Source organism: Bison bison, unplaced genomic scaffold (genome assembly GCF_000754665.1).
Source record: "Bison bison bison isolate TAMUID 2011002044 unplaced genomic scaffold, Bison_UMD1.0 scf7180017864451, whole genome shotgun sequence".
NCBI classification, from domain to species: Eukaryota; Metazoa; Chordata; class Mammalia; order Artiodactyla; family Bovidae; genus Bison; species Bison bison.
In genome coordinates, this window is record NW_011495013.1 from 3354175 (window position 1) to 3371697 (window position 17523).

The 17523-nt window shown below is 38.0% G+C and overlaps 1 pseudogene; it reads left to right on the top strand.

Annotated features, from left to right (window-relative positions):
* The first annotated feature begins 457 nt into the window (after positions 1 to 457).
* Positions 458 to 12153, top strand: LOC105002350 (annotated as a pseudogene).
* The last annotated feature ends 5370 nt before the right edge of the window (positions 12154 to 17523 follow it).

Below are 17523 nucleotides of genomic sequence, written 5' to 3' on the forward strand. Positions count from 1 at the left end.
GCAATGATGTCCTTTAATACCAAGTGGGTGTAAATAATTTTTTTTAAAGTGTGGAAGAAATTGACAGACAAGATGGCATACTTCTCTTAATTAATTCTCACTAGCAACTTTGTGAAATCATACACTTATCAATGTCAAATTTTAACTCTAAAATGTGTTTAAATTTTCTTATTTTGTTATTATTACCCATCTACATTTTACTTTTCTCTTTGTTCTTTCTTGTACTTCTTAACTCACATCCTGAAAGGATAAGAGAAAATGAACTGGCAAAGTCTGTCAGAATATTATCTTAGTTTTTTGATACAAAGTCATTGTCAGTTATTGTCATTGTCATGGTGAGAAATCACTGTGTAGTGCAGAGAGCCCAGTCTGGTGTTCTATAATGACCTGGAAGGATGGGATGGAGAGAGAGGAGGAAGGCTCTGGAGGGATATATGTATATTTATGACTGATTTGTATTGTTGACGATGAACCGGGGCAACCCGGGCACAACAACGAGGAGGTCGAGACTGAGGAGGGCTCCGAGCTGGAGGGGACCGCGCAGCCACCACCACCCAGGCAGCAGCTGCACACGGAGCCTGGCGGCTACTCGGGGCTGGCCGGACATTATGTCATGGACAATATTACCATGCAGAACCAATTCTATGAGACACAGGTCATCAAGCAAGAGAAGGAATCAGGCTACAAGAGGAAACTACTGGAAATGGACCAACAGCAGCAGGCCTATTGCCCAGAAGTGAAGACAGAGATGAAGCAAGAAGCACCCACCAGCTTCCTCCCACCCGAAGCATCTCAACACAAACCAGACAGACAGCAATTCCAGAGTCGCAAGAGGCTTTATGAAGAAAACCAGGGACGGGGGTACTTTGAGTACCTAGAGGATAGGAGGGGGCGATCTCCTCAGCCTCCGGCTGAAGAGGATAAAGATGACTTTGACGACACCCTTGTGGCCATTGACACATATAACGACACCCTTGTGGCCATTGACACATATAACTGCGACCTCCACTTCAAGGTGGCCCGAGATGGGAGTAGTGGCTACCGGCTCATGATTGAAGGCTTTGCACACCTGTGGTCAGGAGCCCGTGCCAGCTACAGGGTCAGAAGGGGCCGTGTGTGCTTTGAGATGACGATCAATAAAGAAATCTCTGTGAAGCACCTTCCGTCTACATAGCCCGACCCACACGTGGTCCGCATTGGTTGGTCCCTGGACTCTTGCAGCACTCAGCTAGGCGAAGAGCCTTTCTCCTATGGCTACGGAGGCTCTGGGAAGAAGTCAACCAATGGCCGCTTTGAAAACTATGGAGACAAGTTTGCAGAGAATGATGTAATTGGCTGCTTTGTGAGGATAAAGCATCTGCATGCAATGCAGGAGACCCGGGAAGATCCCTTGGAGAAGGAAATGGCAACCCACTCCAGTATTCGTGCCTGGAGAATCCCATGGACAGAGGAGCCTGGCGGGCTACAGTCCACAGGGTTGCAGAGTCGGACACGACTGAGCAACTTCACACACATGGAAGAAACCAATACAACATTGTAAAATTTTAAAAATAAATGAAGAAATAAAGAAGAAAAAAAGCTGTATTCTATTCCATAAATTCCATCACATCATGGCATATACATGGGGAAAAAGTTGAAACAGTGACAAATTTTATTTTCTTGGGCTCCAAAATTACTGTGGACAGTGATGCCGTCATGAAATTAAAAGACGCTTCCTGGAAGGAAAGCTATGGCAAATCTAGACAGCATTTTTAAAAAACAGAGACATCACTTTGCTGAAAAGGTCTGTATAATCAAAGCTATGGTTTTTCCAGTAGTGATGTATGGATGTGAGAGCCGGACCATAAAACAACTGAGTGTTAAAGAACTGATGCTTTCGAACTGTGGTGCTGGAGAAGATTCTTGAGAGTCCCTTGGTCAGCAAGGAGATCAAACCAGTTAATCCGAAATGAAATCAACCCTGAATATTCATCAGACGGACTGATGTTGAAGCTGAAACTCCAATACTCTGGCCACCTGATGTGATGAGCTGACTCACTGGAAAAGACTCTGATGCTAGGAAAGATCAAGGGCAGAAGAAGGGAGTGACAGGGGATGAAATTGTTGGATGGCATCACTGACTCAATAGACATGAGTTTGAACAAACTCCAGAATATAGTGAAGGGCAGGGAAGCCTGGCATGCTGCAGTCCATGGGGTTGCAAAGAGTCGGACACAGCTTAGCAACTGAATCAACAAATGACAGCAATTCCATAAATATTTACAGAGCCAATTACTCCTTTTTAAAGATAATGATATATCTGGAAAGACATTATATATTGATACATTCACCAGGATACCTTCAGTTCCTGATATTTACTATGCAGCTAAACAGTATTCAGTGGGTAGATAATAAAATGCATTTATATTATGTGTGGCAAACATATATATGAAAACATTAATTTTCAGGGTGGAATTTAATATGTATTACTTGTTTTAGTTACAGTTCATCATGATCATATTCTATTCTCTTAGAAAAAAATATTGATACATGCCACATAGCTTCGGTAAAATAGGGTTTTACAAGGGCAAGAAGGTAGAACTTTTCTTTCATATTGTTTCCTCTTCTTGATTTATTATAATGAAGTATTTTCAGAAAAACTTTCCATAAAATTGTTCAGTAGAATTTTATAAATTTATGATAATGAAGCATAATTCCCATTAAGCTAAATTATTAGGTCAATAATATTACTTCAATATTCTGTAAATACAGGTTTGAATGACACTGGGAGCAAGAAAATTCATGCCTGATGTTGAGGTATAAGGTAAAAATGAGATGAAGTTAAAATTATTGTTAATTATATTATCATTATTTTGCCTAACTTCTTTAGTAACAGCTATTCATTTTAAAGCACAGTGTGGGAATAGCTCATATCGATAAATAAAAAGGGCATGCTGACTTCTCTAACATTTTTACATGACAAATAGCACATGAAAAAGAGATGTTCCTTAGAAATGTGTTATATATTTTATTATTATATTTACATGATGTTACTGAGTTATTACTTCTTAAGAAGTAAATATGATTATTTTTGTCTACATATTTGATCATTTTAATAAAGAAAATATTGCTGTAATGAAAGCAAGGAAGTTAAGAATTATGTAACAAAACACTTTGTGAATTTGCAAGAATTCTTTTTACATGAAATCTTTAGGTAAAAGATTTCAAAGAATGGGTAAAAGTTATTTATGTACCTTGATGCCTTTGTAGATAATGCCAGTAGCTTTAAACTGTTTGAAAAAAATTGTTACATTGCTGGATACATATTATAATGTCCATTCAGTTCAGTTCAGTTCAGTCACTCAGTCGTGTTTGACTCTGTGACCCCATGAATTGCAGCACGCCAGGCCTCCTTGTCCATCACCAACTCCCAGAGTTCACCCAAACTCATGTCCATCGAGTCAGTTATGCCATCCAGCCATCTTATCCTCTGTCGTTCCCTTCTCCTCCTGCCCCCCAATCCCTCCCAGCATCAGAGTCTTTTCCAATGAGTCAACTCTTCACATGAGGTGGCCAAAGTACTGGAGTTTCAGCTTTAGCACCAGCCCTTCCAATGAACACCCAAGACTGATCTCCTTTAGGATGGACTGGTTGGATCTCCTTGCAGTCCAAGGGACTCTCAAGAGTCTTCTCCAACACCACAGTTCAAAAGCATCAATTATTCAGTGCTCAGCTTTCTTCACAGTCCACATCTCACATCCATACATGACCACTGGAAAAACCATAGCCTTGACTAGACGGACCTTTGTTGGCAAAGTAATGTCTCTGCTTTTCAATATGCTATCTAAGTTGGTCATAATTTTCCTTCCAAGGAGTAAGCGTCTTTTAATTTCATGGCTGCAATCACCATCTGCAGTGATTTTGGAGCCCCAAAAAATAAAATCTGACACTGTTTCCACTCTTTCCCCATCTATTTCCCATGAAGTGATGGGACCAGATGCCACGATCTTAGTTTTCATAATGTTGAGCTTTAAGCCAACTTTTTAACTCTCCTCTTTCACTTTTATCAAGAGGCTTTTTAGTTCCTCTTCACTTTCTGCCATAAGGGCGGTATCATCTGCGTGTCTGAGGTTATTGATATTTCTCCCGGCAATCTTGATTCCAGCTTGTGCTTCTTCCAGCCCAGCATTGCTCATGATGTACCTAGCAGTCAGAATATTAAGTATGAGATAATTAAGTGATACAGCAAATGATGAAAAAGCACGTGTTGTGCAGAATAACTACTACTCTTAAATTGTTATAACTGAAAACTCTTAAATTTACAGAGTAAATTTAAGGCAATATGCTCCATTCCATTTCCTAAATATTTATTGAACCATATGTAACCTCTTTTTTGTGAGTTCATAAATAAGTATAGTCAGGAAAATAAACTCTTCTCAGTGTAGGAGAAGGCAATGGCATCCCACTCCAGTACTCTTGCCTGGAAACTCCCATGGACAGAGGAGTCTGGTAGGCCGCAGTCCATGGGTTCGAGAAGAGTCAGACACGACTGAGAGACTTCACTTTCACTTTTCACTTTCATACATTGTAGAAGGAAGCGGCAACCCACTCCGGTGTTCTTGCCTAGAGAATCTCAGGGACAGGTGAGCCTGGTGGGCTGCCATCTGTGGGGTCGCACAGAGTCGGACATGACTGAAGTGACTTAGCAGCAGCAGCAGCTCAGTGTTAAAGTGGTCAAGAACGACCATGTAGAGAATGCAGTGAAACAGAATCCAATTGAATTTCTAGTTGACCTACAAGGAAGTATGCTTTCCAAGTATATGCCTCTTTACAGAAAGCCCCACAGCCTCTTCAACTGACTGTTAGTGTATACTATCTGTAGCTTTCCTTATTTTATATCTAGCACTCCAAACTGGATTTAAAATCTCCCAAGGAAGTTGTACATCATTTGTTTATCTGGTGTACCATACACTGAGCAAATGTTCTCTACATATCTGTTGATTTTGTATGGAATAGGAACCTGTATTCTACTCTATCTGAATTGATTATTGTCCTATGATAAAGAAACAAGTATACCGTCTTTGAAAAAAAAATGATAAATTATAAGTAAATGCTAAGTGAACTGTTTTTTCAAGATTCAATTATATTCTCTATGCTTTATTTAATTCTGTAAGTCTATTATGTGATTTGGCTAAGAACTAAGTATTGAAGGTTGTCTGTATTTTACTCCCACTGTGTTGTTTGATTCAGAAGTTGATTTTCTTAAATTATCAGATACTCAATACATGCTCCATCTCGTGCAAATGATGACTAGATTTTTTGGCAAGTCTGTAGTTTAAAAATGAATCCAGCCCCATTGACTGGTGTGCTTTAATTGCTGTAATTTAAATAATTAATTCTATATTTAGAAAATGAGTTCAAGGTGGTGTGTGATTAACCATGTTTAATGAAGTCATTACCTGATTAAAAAGCATTTCATGCCCATGACTGATTATATCCAAATGCTAGTCAATTTGATTTAAATTGTCTATATATATTTGAATTTGTTACAGTTTTTTGTTGTACCTACTATGATGAAAACTTGCACTGATATTCTATTATGGGTTATTGCTTACGCTTTATATTTATCTTTACCAGAAGTACAGTATAGGAAATAGTGTTCAACTCCACTAGAAACATCTTCAGGGAATGTTCTTGACTTAGGAAATGGTTTCATTTTGGAAGGTTTAACTTTTAAAAACAAAAGGGATTAGTTCAATTAAGAACATGGCTCTTTAGTGATCAGGCAGATGGTTGAGTATCTGAAGCACTTTCTTATACATCAACTCTAGCTCAAATCTTCAGATATGTAATGTATCAAACTTCAGTGTGCCTTGAGAAAGTACAGGATTTTAAAGAAAAGAAGTTTTTGAAGTATTTTTAATAATAAAATTAAAGAGTAAGAGAATATTTTTTCCAGAAGACAAGCACCAGCTACTTTTCTTCTACACTGAACACAGAACAACAGAAAATATAATTAAACTAAGAAATGAGTTATTTTAGGTCTTAGGGTTGCTTTGAAATTATAAACTCATTCCGCTATATGCTACAGTGCATTACTGAGGTTAGAGTATGATACTTTTTGGTAGAGAATTTTAGAGGCTTCCTGATGTCTCATGTGGTTTAGTGATATTACCTGAGTTACTACTTGAAGTAGTCAATAACTTTTTAAGGTTGCTTCTTCAATAGGCAATCTTATAGTGCTACAGTATGAAATTTTCATATTTTTTAGTGCAAAAGCATACTTCAAAGTAGAACAGGCCATTGTTTATACTATGGACTCAGCCCTGATGACTGTGATATTTGACATCTACAAAAACTAAATATCTACATATGCACACATACATATATATATAAATCAGTTATCTTCACCTGTACTTTAAAAAAATATTCTGAAAATTTTAACATCTGAGGATAACAGGTTTTTCAATGGTTCCTATTAAATTGCTGTCATTGGTTGACAAACAAAAACATAAGTACATATCTAAGAAAAATATGCTTTAGATTTATTGTATAATGCATACATTTTGAAAATGTACAGGCTGATCAGGGTTTCTCAACCTTGGCACTGTTGATATTTCAGGCTGAATAATTCTTTGTTGTGGGAAGTTGTACTGTGCATTCTAGGATGTTTAGAAAAATCTTTGGCCTTTACCCTCTAGATTCCAGTAGAATCCTCCCCAACCAAAATCAGGACAAAAATCACTCCATATATTGTCAAATCCTCTTTGGAAGGAAGAGAGTGGTGGTTGAAAAATTGCCTTAGTTGAAAACCACTGTAGAGATTACAGTGAACCACTGATTTTGTCTCAATTTGTTAGAGCAGTGTTAGAAAACGTATATACCCTGTGTGTGTTCAGTCATGTCTGACTCTTTGTGACCGCATGGACTGTAGCCAGTCAGGCTCCTTTGTCCTTGGAATTTTCCAGGCAAGAGCACTGGAGTGAATTGCCATTTCCTACTCCAGGGTATCTTCCCAACCCAGGGATTGACCTTGCATCTTTTGTGTCTCCTTCATTGACAGGCAGATGTTTACCACTGTGCCACCTGGGAAAGCCACACTTGATTTAATTAACTTGAAGTAGGTTCATAGGGGATGGCAGAGAAGGAGATGGTTAGATAGCATCACTGACTCAATGGACATGAATTTGAACAAAATCCAGAAGATGGTGGAGGACAGAGGTGCCTGACATCCTACAGTTCATGGAATTGCAAAAAGTCGGACACAATTTAGCAACTGAACAATGACAACATCTATAGATGGTGTTTATTACTTCCTTCTTTTGAACAATGTTTTTATGCTTCTCTGTCCTTACCAGACAGGGATGTCAGCTTAGAGATGTGATAAAACTTCATTCCCAAGTGATCTGAGCCCTTGGTAAAGCTTTTTCTATAGTGCCGTAGTGGCTTTTATTAAATTTTAACACTTGTTATGATCATAGACTAAGACAATAAAAGAGAATCCTAGAATCCTCTTCTTATCATTCATATTCTTATTCTTTCCTCTTCATTTTCCACCTGTATCATACATTTCCCAACATTCAGGGTAACAGTGTTAGGCATCCATCATACTGTCTTCCATATCACAATCTTAAATGAAACACCCCCGCCAGACCAAGTTTGATACTAATCCTCTCATTGTATTTCTTACAGCCTCCTTGTTACGTGGCCAGACCTTCGCCTCTGCCAACATACTGATGCAGAGGTTCGCCATAAGCCACTTTTAGGAGAAACAGAGGATTAGACATACAACTCAAAATTCTGCCTTTTGAAAGAAATGTCTGAACTGATTACTCAATCTTCTAGTGTAACTTCTTTGTAGACATTTTAAATCAGAGTATACCATCTTATTAAATTTTTCATTTTATTTCTGTCATACATAATACTCAGGTTTCTTTCTTCTCGGTCATTTGATACTGGAGAGCTCTCCGGAAGTGTATATTATGTGAGAAAGCTTAGATGTTAGTATGGCCAGAGAGGGCATGCCAGGAGTGAATGCAGTTTGTTTACTAAATGTGTGTGGTCTCAGAACCAGCTTATGTCTGGTCTCAGATACTTCTTTTTTTTAAATTATGAATTATTGCTAGGCAAGTTCAGTATTCGGGCTAGATAGATATCATCATGTATATTATGGCCAGCTTACTTTGTATAGTTACTTGGTGTCCCTGGTCCAGAGATCTTCCTCTGTCTATGCTTAATTTATAGCCAAGAGCCAAAAGAAAATAGTTGCTTATGAAACATTACTTTGCTCCAAGAGCCCAGTGTCCTCTGATGTCATTCCTATGGTCTCTTACAACACAAGATCAGCTGTAGATTCTTGGATCATGATTTTATGAGTTGAATCATAAGGATGTAAAAAGATAAAGCTGCTTTTACTGCAATCTGAATGTGGAAATTCTTCCCTTTTTCCAAGCCCTAATATAAACTGGAAGTATATCACATGATCACCAAAATTTAGAAAAACCAAGAGTATGGGGGTTTTTTGTTCTTTATTAGTGATGAGTATGGAGAAGGCAATGGCAACCCAGTCCAGTACTCTTGCCTGGAAAATCCCATGGATGGAGGAGCCTGGTGGGCTGCTGTCTCTGGGGTCGCACAGAGTCGGACACGACTGAAGCGACTTAGCAGCAGCAGCAGCAGTGTTGAGTATACAAAGTGTACTGAGTATTCTGACAAGTTCCAGACCACTGGACCCCCAGAAGCTAAACTGAATAATAGTTTCCTTTATATTCATAAGACTTACCTACCACCTTTTGATATGCAGATGTCTCAGGTAACATGCTATTTCCTTTACTCTCAATTCTGTTAGGATGATGTCAATAGTTTAAAGGTATGAGTAACAGTCATTGTTTCTCTGGACTAACTGTAGGACAGATCAAGATGATGTAACCTTGGTACTGAGGGATGAAGTCTAGTTTTCTTTCATTAAAAAAAGATGAAACAAAGACTTTTTCTCAGAAGCCAAAGAAGAGAATTCATTCCCAGCAGCTGAACTATGAGAAATAATAAAGTATATCAAATAGAAGAAATATACCTGAAAGAAACTTGTATAGGCACACAAAACAAAGATGACAGACTATAAACATGCTTAAAATGAAGGTAAATGTCAAAGATTTCAAAATGATTTTTAATCAATTTGAAAAATAATTGTCTAAAGCAAAAATAATAGCAAGTCATTATGAGTATATATACTATATAACGATAAAACTCATGACAGCAATGGCACAGGAGACAGGAAGAAGCAATAATTTGGTAAGTGCAGCATATTCAGAGACTTCAATATAAAACTACATTTTTTTTCTTCTTGTTCATGTACTTTCAGAATTTTTTTTCCTGATGGAATGCACAAATTATATCTTTTTATAACAAATCTGTGAAATTGTTTTACTGTAAATACCTCTTTCTGGATTTACTTTGTTGTGCTGGCATCTGGCTTAAATTTTTATTCTAGGAAGTTTTCACAGTAACTCTTTCAGGTGAGGAAGCCTCTGCCTGCCCTGAAAAGTGAGGATAGGTTGCTTTGGCAACCAAAGGAGACTCAATGATTTTTGTGCTTCTTGTACTTGGAGTCTCCAAATCTTCCTTTAAATATCTATTCTAGTTCTCAAAATTCTCTTGCCTGACAGGGTACTAAATTTTGCATAAAAAGCTTGGTAACTCTGAAATCAATTAAAAGTGTAAATCCATAGAATAAAAAATGTACATGAATCCTTGAGGCTGTAACTGGTAGTTTTTTTTAGCACAATTTAAGGAGCCTTGGTTTTCCACTAACATTCTATTCCATTTATTCATCATTTCCTAAGAACAACTTCTAAGTTTAGTGGCATGCTGCTGCTGCTAAGTCACTTCAGTTGTGTCTGACTCTGTGGGACCCCATAGATGGCAGCCCACCAGGCTCCCCCGCCCCAGGATTCTCCAGGCAAGAACACTGGAGTGGGCTGGCATTTCCTTCTCCAATGCATGAAAGTTTAGTGGCATAACTATTCATTATTTCTCACTGTTCGACTCTTTGCGATCCCAGGGACCCCGTCAGGCTCCTCCATCCATGGGATTTTCTAGGCAAGAATATTGGAATGGGTTGCCATTTCCTCTTGCAAGGGATCTTCCTGACCCAAGGATCAAGCCGATGTCTCTTGTGTCTCCTGCATTGAACAGATAGAGTCTTTACCAGCTGTACCACCTGGGAAGCCCTATGATTTAGGGAGGGCTCAACAGGGATGTTGTATTAGTTGCCTTTCATTGCTGTAACAAGTTACCAAACCTACATATCTTAAAGCAATGAAAATTTTCTGACAGTTTAATTTCCCTGAGCTAAGTGCCAACTCAGCATGGCTGATTTCTTAAGGAGATTTTGCTGGGAGAATTTGTCTGCCTTTTTAAACTTTCAGTAGCTCCCTGCTTTCATTGATTGGCTCATGACCCATTTCTCTTATCACTCCAGCCTCCTGTTTCCACTGTGACATTTCTTAATACTATGTCTTTAACCTTTTTTGTCTCCCTCTTTAAGATCCTTGGATTGCATTTTGGGTCCAGCAGGTAATTCAGGATAATCTTTTACTCCCAAGGGCTTTCCTAATAGCTCAGTTGGTAAAGAATCTGCCTGCAGTGCAGGAGACCCCAGTTGGATTCCTGGGTCGCGAAGATCCACTGGCGAAAGGACAGGTAACCCACTACAGTATTCTTGGGCTTTCCTTGTGGCTCAGCTGGTAAAGAATCCACCTGCAATGAGGGAGACCTGGGTTAGATCCCTGGGTTGGAAAGATCCCCTGGAGAAGAGAAAGGCTACCCACTCCAGTATTCTAGTTTGGAGAATTCCATGAACTGTACAGTCTATGGGGTCTCAAAGAGTTGGACACGACAAACTGATTTTCACTTTCACTCCCAAGAAATGATTTTATTTAATCATACTTATAAAGTCTTTTTTGCCACGTAAAGTGTTGTTCATAGGTTCCAGGGATTAGATTGTAGATATCTTTAGAGCATTGCTATTCAGCCTACCACTGATGATATGTCTCTTTCCTGCATGGTGTTGGCTGGAGCTATAACTAGAGCTGAAGGATCCAAGATGGCTTCACTCATGTTTTTGGAGCCTCAACCGGAGTGGTTAGCATTGCTGAGGATTGGCTGAGCCTCTCTGTCTCTGTGAATTCTGTCTTCATTCAAAGGTCTGACTCATGCTATTTTTCCATAGAGCTGAATCTCAAAAGAGGAAGCTACTGTGCCCTTCTAAACCCAAACCTTATAGTGCACACTTATATATATCACTTTCAGTTCATTCTGTTGGTCAAAGCTAGTTACAAAATCAGCCTAGAATAAAGGAGAAAAAATAAAAGAAATGACCTCACCTCTTCATGAGTGAAGTGGCATGAGCATACAAACATGAGAGGAATCATTGGTGTCCATTGTTGCAATCTACCACATTTTGAGCTAAGAAATTAAGAATTTGATCATAATATTTTTTTTCATTTAATTTACTTTAATTTTTCAGTCCCATTACAAGAAGTCGTCACACTATAGACTTGAATTCATGATACCTGTTGTTCTGTCTTAAAAAAATCTATGTCCCATTAGACTCAAAGCCTTCCTTGGCTTGGGTCAATGGCTACTTGATTCTCAGGGATTACAGGGTCTTTAATTAGCTAAATTATCACTGTATACCATGTAGTATCAAGTTCCTATCCTGGAATACTAATGGAGTTTTCAGGGTCTTCAGATCCATCTAGGCTCAAATGAATCACATATTTCTTCCATTTCCCTAAGGATTTGTTCTCTGTCATGTATTTCTGGGCCAAATTTCAATATTAGCTAAAGTTCTTTTGTCGTAAACAACAGAAGTTGATTCACATAAGCAGAGAAGCAATTTATTAGAATCATGAAAAGCATTTTGAAGATTTAGAAGGAAGCCTGGAAACAAAGAAACTTAGTTACAGAGAGCATAATCAATGATTCCTTCAGGAATTCAGTTGGTGATGTTGATACTCCTGGCATCACAGCCACTGCATTCCTGCCACTGTCGTTGATGGACTCTAGATTCTGCTACCATTTTCCACGAAAAGACTTTAGCTGTACCTATATTTTTGCATCTCTCCTTTCAGATATAAGGAAGAATATGATGAAGCCCAGGTTATGTTCTAAGATGCTGGTTTCCAAAAAGAGACAATGTCTCATCTTCTGAATATGTAGTGGAAAGTGTGGGTTGCCTTGTTCTAAGAGTCACACTTTGTGTGTTAACCCACATATAAGATTGAGCTTCCATCACTGGATAGTTAAAGAACTAAATCTTGGCAATGCTTATTATAAAATTAAATTTAAAAAAATCCAACATCAGGTAATTCCCAGCAGTCCAGTGGTTAGGACTCCATGCTTCCACTGCAGGGGCATGGTTTCAATCCTGGTCAGGAAATTGAGATTCCCACATGCTACATGGGAAGGCCAAAAACAAACAAACCTAAAAGTTCATTTGCTTTTTACTGCCTCACTCGAATAGGGAAACAACTGTTTTGACTTGTTATAATTATCACCATCTTTCTCTTCTAAATTATTCATCATCCTCTAACTTTGAAGCACACACACCCACACACCCACACACATGCATACACTTTACTCAAGGGTTCCTCAGTATAAGGGTTTTAAAATTTATTTCTTCTTGGTGCAATTCTGTCTCTTTATTATGAGTTCCAACTACCAACTACTTACTCTCTTATAAAAATTCAAATCATGAATCAAAATGCAGAGGGTGGAAAGGAATCTCCCTTATTATTCTGTATGATATTGCAAAAACATCACAACATTATAAACCTGCTTCTCTATTTAATTGTAAGCTGCCAGTCTACCATAAATAACCTTAGAGTTCTAAAGGTAGGTTTCTTGGGAAATATCAGTGATTTATATATTTCTGTAAATCAAAGAAAAAAGATGTTACTAAGTATAAGCCACAATCAAATGAATATCATATTTGATGCATTATTATAAACATTTTTAATTTATGAAGACATTTCATGATTTACTCTTGATAAAAACCTGTTATTAGAAATTGGTAGGAAATTTGTTTTTTCCAAATTTCCCTTAGATGTCCCTTAAGTGTTGTTCCAAAGAAGTCTATTTTATGAATTCTTGGAATAGGTTGGAAGTAAAATTCTATTAATATCTAAATGATTTTAGAATATAAAACTAAGTAATGCACACTACAAGTCTTTAAATAAATACAGTTTGCTTCAGAAAAGAGCAGTGTAAATAATATGTAGTTCTAAACATGGAAAATAGTCATCAGAGTCTTTTAAGATAAAATTACAGGAGCATATGAAACACATATTTCAAGAACCTCAGAATTTATCCAAAGCTGCAGAAGTATTTTTAGCAGATTTTCTAAAATGTATTAAATTACATTTGCATATGGATACAATTTAAACATATACTTCAGTCAATCTCTTTATCCTTAGTGAATTACAAAATAACAGGAAATGCTAAAAGATGTTTTACCTTTCTCTAAAGCAGATTTTGATTATAGAAATGTACTTTATTGAACCGATTTTTGTTTATAGCACACAATTCTGTAAAATGTGTGCATATATTTTTTAATTTAGATACATGTTCAGCTGACCTAATACTTATATTTTAAAAGACATTATAGAAAACTTCAATTTACAATCTATTGATTTAAAAATCATGATATCATAAATTCTTAGATTTAAAAGGGACTTTGAACTCTTTCAGTACCTACTAAGTCAATGAGTCATTGGAAAGCTCAAAGCTTGTGTTTTTCACTCATGCTTTGAGCTAAGTCACTTCAGTCATGTCTGACTCTGTGCGACCCCATAGACGGCAGCCCACCAGGCTCCCCCATCCCTGGGATTCTCCAGGCAAGAACACTGAAGTGGGTTGCCATTTCCTTCTCCAATGCATGAAAGTGAAAAGTGAAAGTGAAGTCGCTCAGTCATGTCTGACTCTTTGCGACCCCATGGACTGCAGCCTACCAGGCTCCTCCATCCATGGGATTTTCCAGGCAAGAGTACTGGAGTGGGCTGCCATTGCCTTCATGCTTTGTTAAGTATTTAATTGGAATGGTGTCTAATTCTCTTGTGTTTCAAGCTACTCACTTTAGTTCTCTCAAATATAATTATTATAAGGTATAATTAAAGTAATATCTTTTTCATTTTCTGGAGGCTGCCTGCATTCCTTGGCTAGCAGTCCCTTCCTTATATCATTTCAATTTCTTGGTTCAGCATCACATCTCCTCCACTTTAATCCTCCTGCCTCCCTTTTACAATAACCTTAGTGATTACACTGGATTACCCAGATAATATAGGATACACTTTCATCCCCAAATCCTTAACATTTGCACATTTCTTTTTACAATATAACGTAACACTCACAGGTTAAGGAGATTAGAATGTAGACATTTTTCCAAGGGGATGGGGGGAGAGTGACATTATTCACTCTATCACGGGTGCTTAATGTGAACCTGCAATAGGCAGGAAGCTGATGATGCAATATTAGAGAAACACTTAAATATATGTTATGAGTCTTACATTCTAGACAATAAATAATATTAGGTACTGCAAGGAGATCCAACCAGTCCATCTTAAAGGAGATCAGTCCTTGGTGTTCATTGGAGGGACTGATGCTAAAGCTGAAACTCCAGTACTTTGGCCACCTCATGTGAAGAGTTGACTCATTGGAACTGACCCTGATGCTGGGAGGGATTGGGGGCAGGAGGAAAAGGGGACGACAGAGGATGAGATGGCTGGATGGCATCACTGACTCAATGGACATGAGTTTGGGTGAACTCCAGGAGTTGGTGATGGACAGGGAGGCCTGGCGTGCTGTAATTCATGGGGTCGCAAAGAGTTGGACACAACTGAGCAACTGAATTGAACTGAACTGAACTGAACTGAAAGTCACAACATAACGACTAAATTTAGAACTCTGAAGTCTTATGTTTGATGTAGGAAGTTTCTAAAATGGCTCTAAAAGATCCCCGCCTCCTGGTATTCAAGCCTTTGTGTAATCCCCTCCAATTGTATGTGAGTCAGACCTGGAGACTTACTTGCTAAAAACAAAGGGTATGGCAACAGTGATAGAATAGTATTTTCTGATAATGTAACAAAAGGACTGTGCCTCCCAACTTCTTGCCATTTTCACTTCCTCACTAGTTTGTTGTAAGGAATGCAAGCTGACATGTTGTGCACTTCCCCATGAGGAGGCTGGTGTGTCAAGAAACTGAGGGAAACTACTGGCCAACAGTTAGGGAGGAACAAAGACCTTAGTCCAACAGCATGGGAAGAATTGAACCTTGTCAATAACCATGTGAGTGAGTTTTTAAGGCTTGTCCCTCAGTTGCAGCTTTGCCAGCAACCCAAAACAAGAGCCAGCCAGCTAAGTTGCACCCAGATACCCAAATCACAGAAATTGTGAGATAGTAAAATTTCGGTGTTTTAAGTCACCAAGTCCTGGGTCATTTGTTACATAACAGTTGTTGCTGTTTAGTAACTAAGTCATAATTCTGACACTTTTGTGACCTGCCAGGCTCCTCTGTCCATGGGATTTCCCAGGCAAGAATGCTAGACTGGATTGCTATTTCCCTCTCCAAGGATCTTCCCTACATAACAGTAGATATGCAATTTTTATTTAAACTTGAATTTGAATGTTGTTGAGAATGGCAGGTACTCTATATCACACATAGTTTATATCCATCCTAGTATCTGACAATAAAACACATATAACAAAAACATATTAAATAACAATTATCCAATTTCTTTTAGTATATTTTATTTTTTGTTTCAATTTTTACTTGTTTAAATTATCGAAATATAGTGGATTTAAAATGTGTTAGTTTCACATATCGGAGAAGGCAATGGCATCCCACTCCAGTACTCTTGCCTGGAAAATCCCATGGACAGAGGAGCCTGGAGGGCTGCAATCCATGGGGTCGCTGAGGGTCAGACACGACTGAACAACTTCACTTTCACTTTTCACTTTCATGCATTGGAGAAGGAAATGGCAACCCACTCCAGTGTTCTTGCCTGGAGAATCCCGGGGATGGGGGAGCTTGGTGGGCTGCTGTCTATGGGGTCACACAGAGTCAGACACGACTGAAGTGACTTAGCAATAGCAGCAGTTTCACATATACATCAAAGTGATTCAATTATACATATAAGTACATATATATATTTTTTTACATTCTTTACTATAGGTTATTATAAGATACTTAGCTCCCTGTGCTATAGCATAGATTACTTAAAAGTATTTTAACAGCATTTAATTAAATTATTTAAATACAGTGTCACAATAAATACAATGAAGTAAAAGAAAAATGTCCTGTGATAGCAAATAACTGGGAAACCTCAATTAAGTACAAATATCACAGAAAATCTCTCTGTGGATACCCTTGTTAAGGACCTGCAAAAACAGAAGGAACAATGCCAGTAAAGAGCAGAAAGAGTGTTCCAGGTAGAATAAATAATCATGTGTAAAAGCATATAAATGGTCTCAGATATTAAAACAAAGTCAAAATAAAGAAAAGCAAAAATGTTTTCCATTTGGTTCTGGATATCAGTGGGTAATAATGAACAAGTCATAGAAAATGAAAGTGAAGAAGGAACATTAATCTAAATATATGGCTTGGAATATCATGATAGAAAATAAATTTTAAATTCAAAGCAATGGAAATTTCCATAGAATAATCACAGATAAATACTGGCTTCAAAATGATGGAATGGCTGACCAATTTTCTGTATCAACTTGAATGAGTCACTGGGTACCCAGATATTTGGGCTAAACATTATTCTCAGTGTGTCTGTGAGGATATGTCTGGATGAGATTAACGTTTGAATCAATAGACTTAGTAAAGGTGATTGCCCTCCCCAATGTGGATGGAGACCACATTCAATTCACTGATGACCTAAGCAGAAAAAACAGGCCGAGGAAGGGAGAACTTGCTTTGTCTGTCTACCTTTGAGCTAGAACATTGTTCTTCTCCTGCCTTCAGACTTGGACTTGGACTGGAACATATGCCATCAGCTCTTTCATTTCTCAGGCCTTCAGACTTAGATTGGAACCACACCACCAGTTGTCCTGAGTCCCCAGCTTTCTTAGTGCTGAACTTAAGACTTCTCATTCTCCACAATCTCGGAGGCTAAGTCTTTGTAATCTCTATATGTATATCCTATTGATTTTGTTTCTCTGGAGAACCTACCACAGTGGATGTTGTCGAACTTATCTAAAGATTATGTGGGAGGAAATAAGTCCTAAAGCAGGGGGCATAGAATTCAGAGGCCAGATTTGACTATACTATACTGGATTTGAAACATCCAGTTGTAGATGTCAAGGAGAGATTTTGTTAACAGAGATCACATTTTTAAAAATTTTATTGATTATCTAATAAATAATCATCTTGTACCAAAGATATGACAGCTCACATAGGTCTTAGAAATGTAGATCAGAAAGCCAACAGAATACAGATGGTGAATCAGTTAGATATGCTATCTCAGTAAATAACAAAATGCC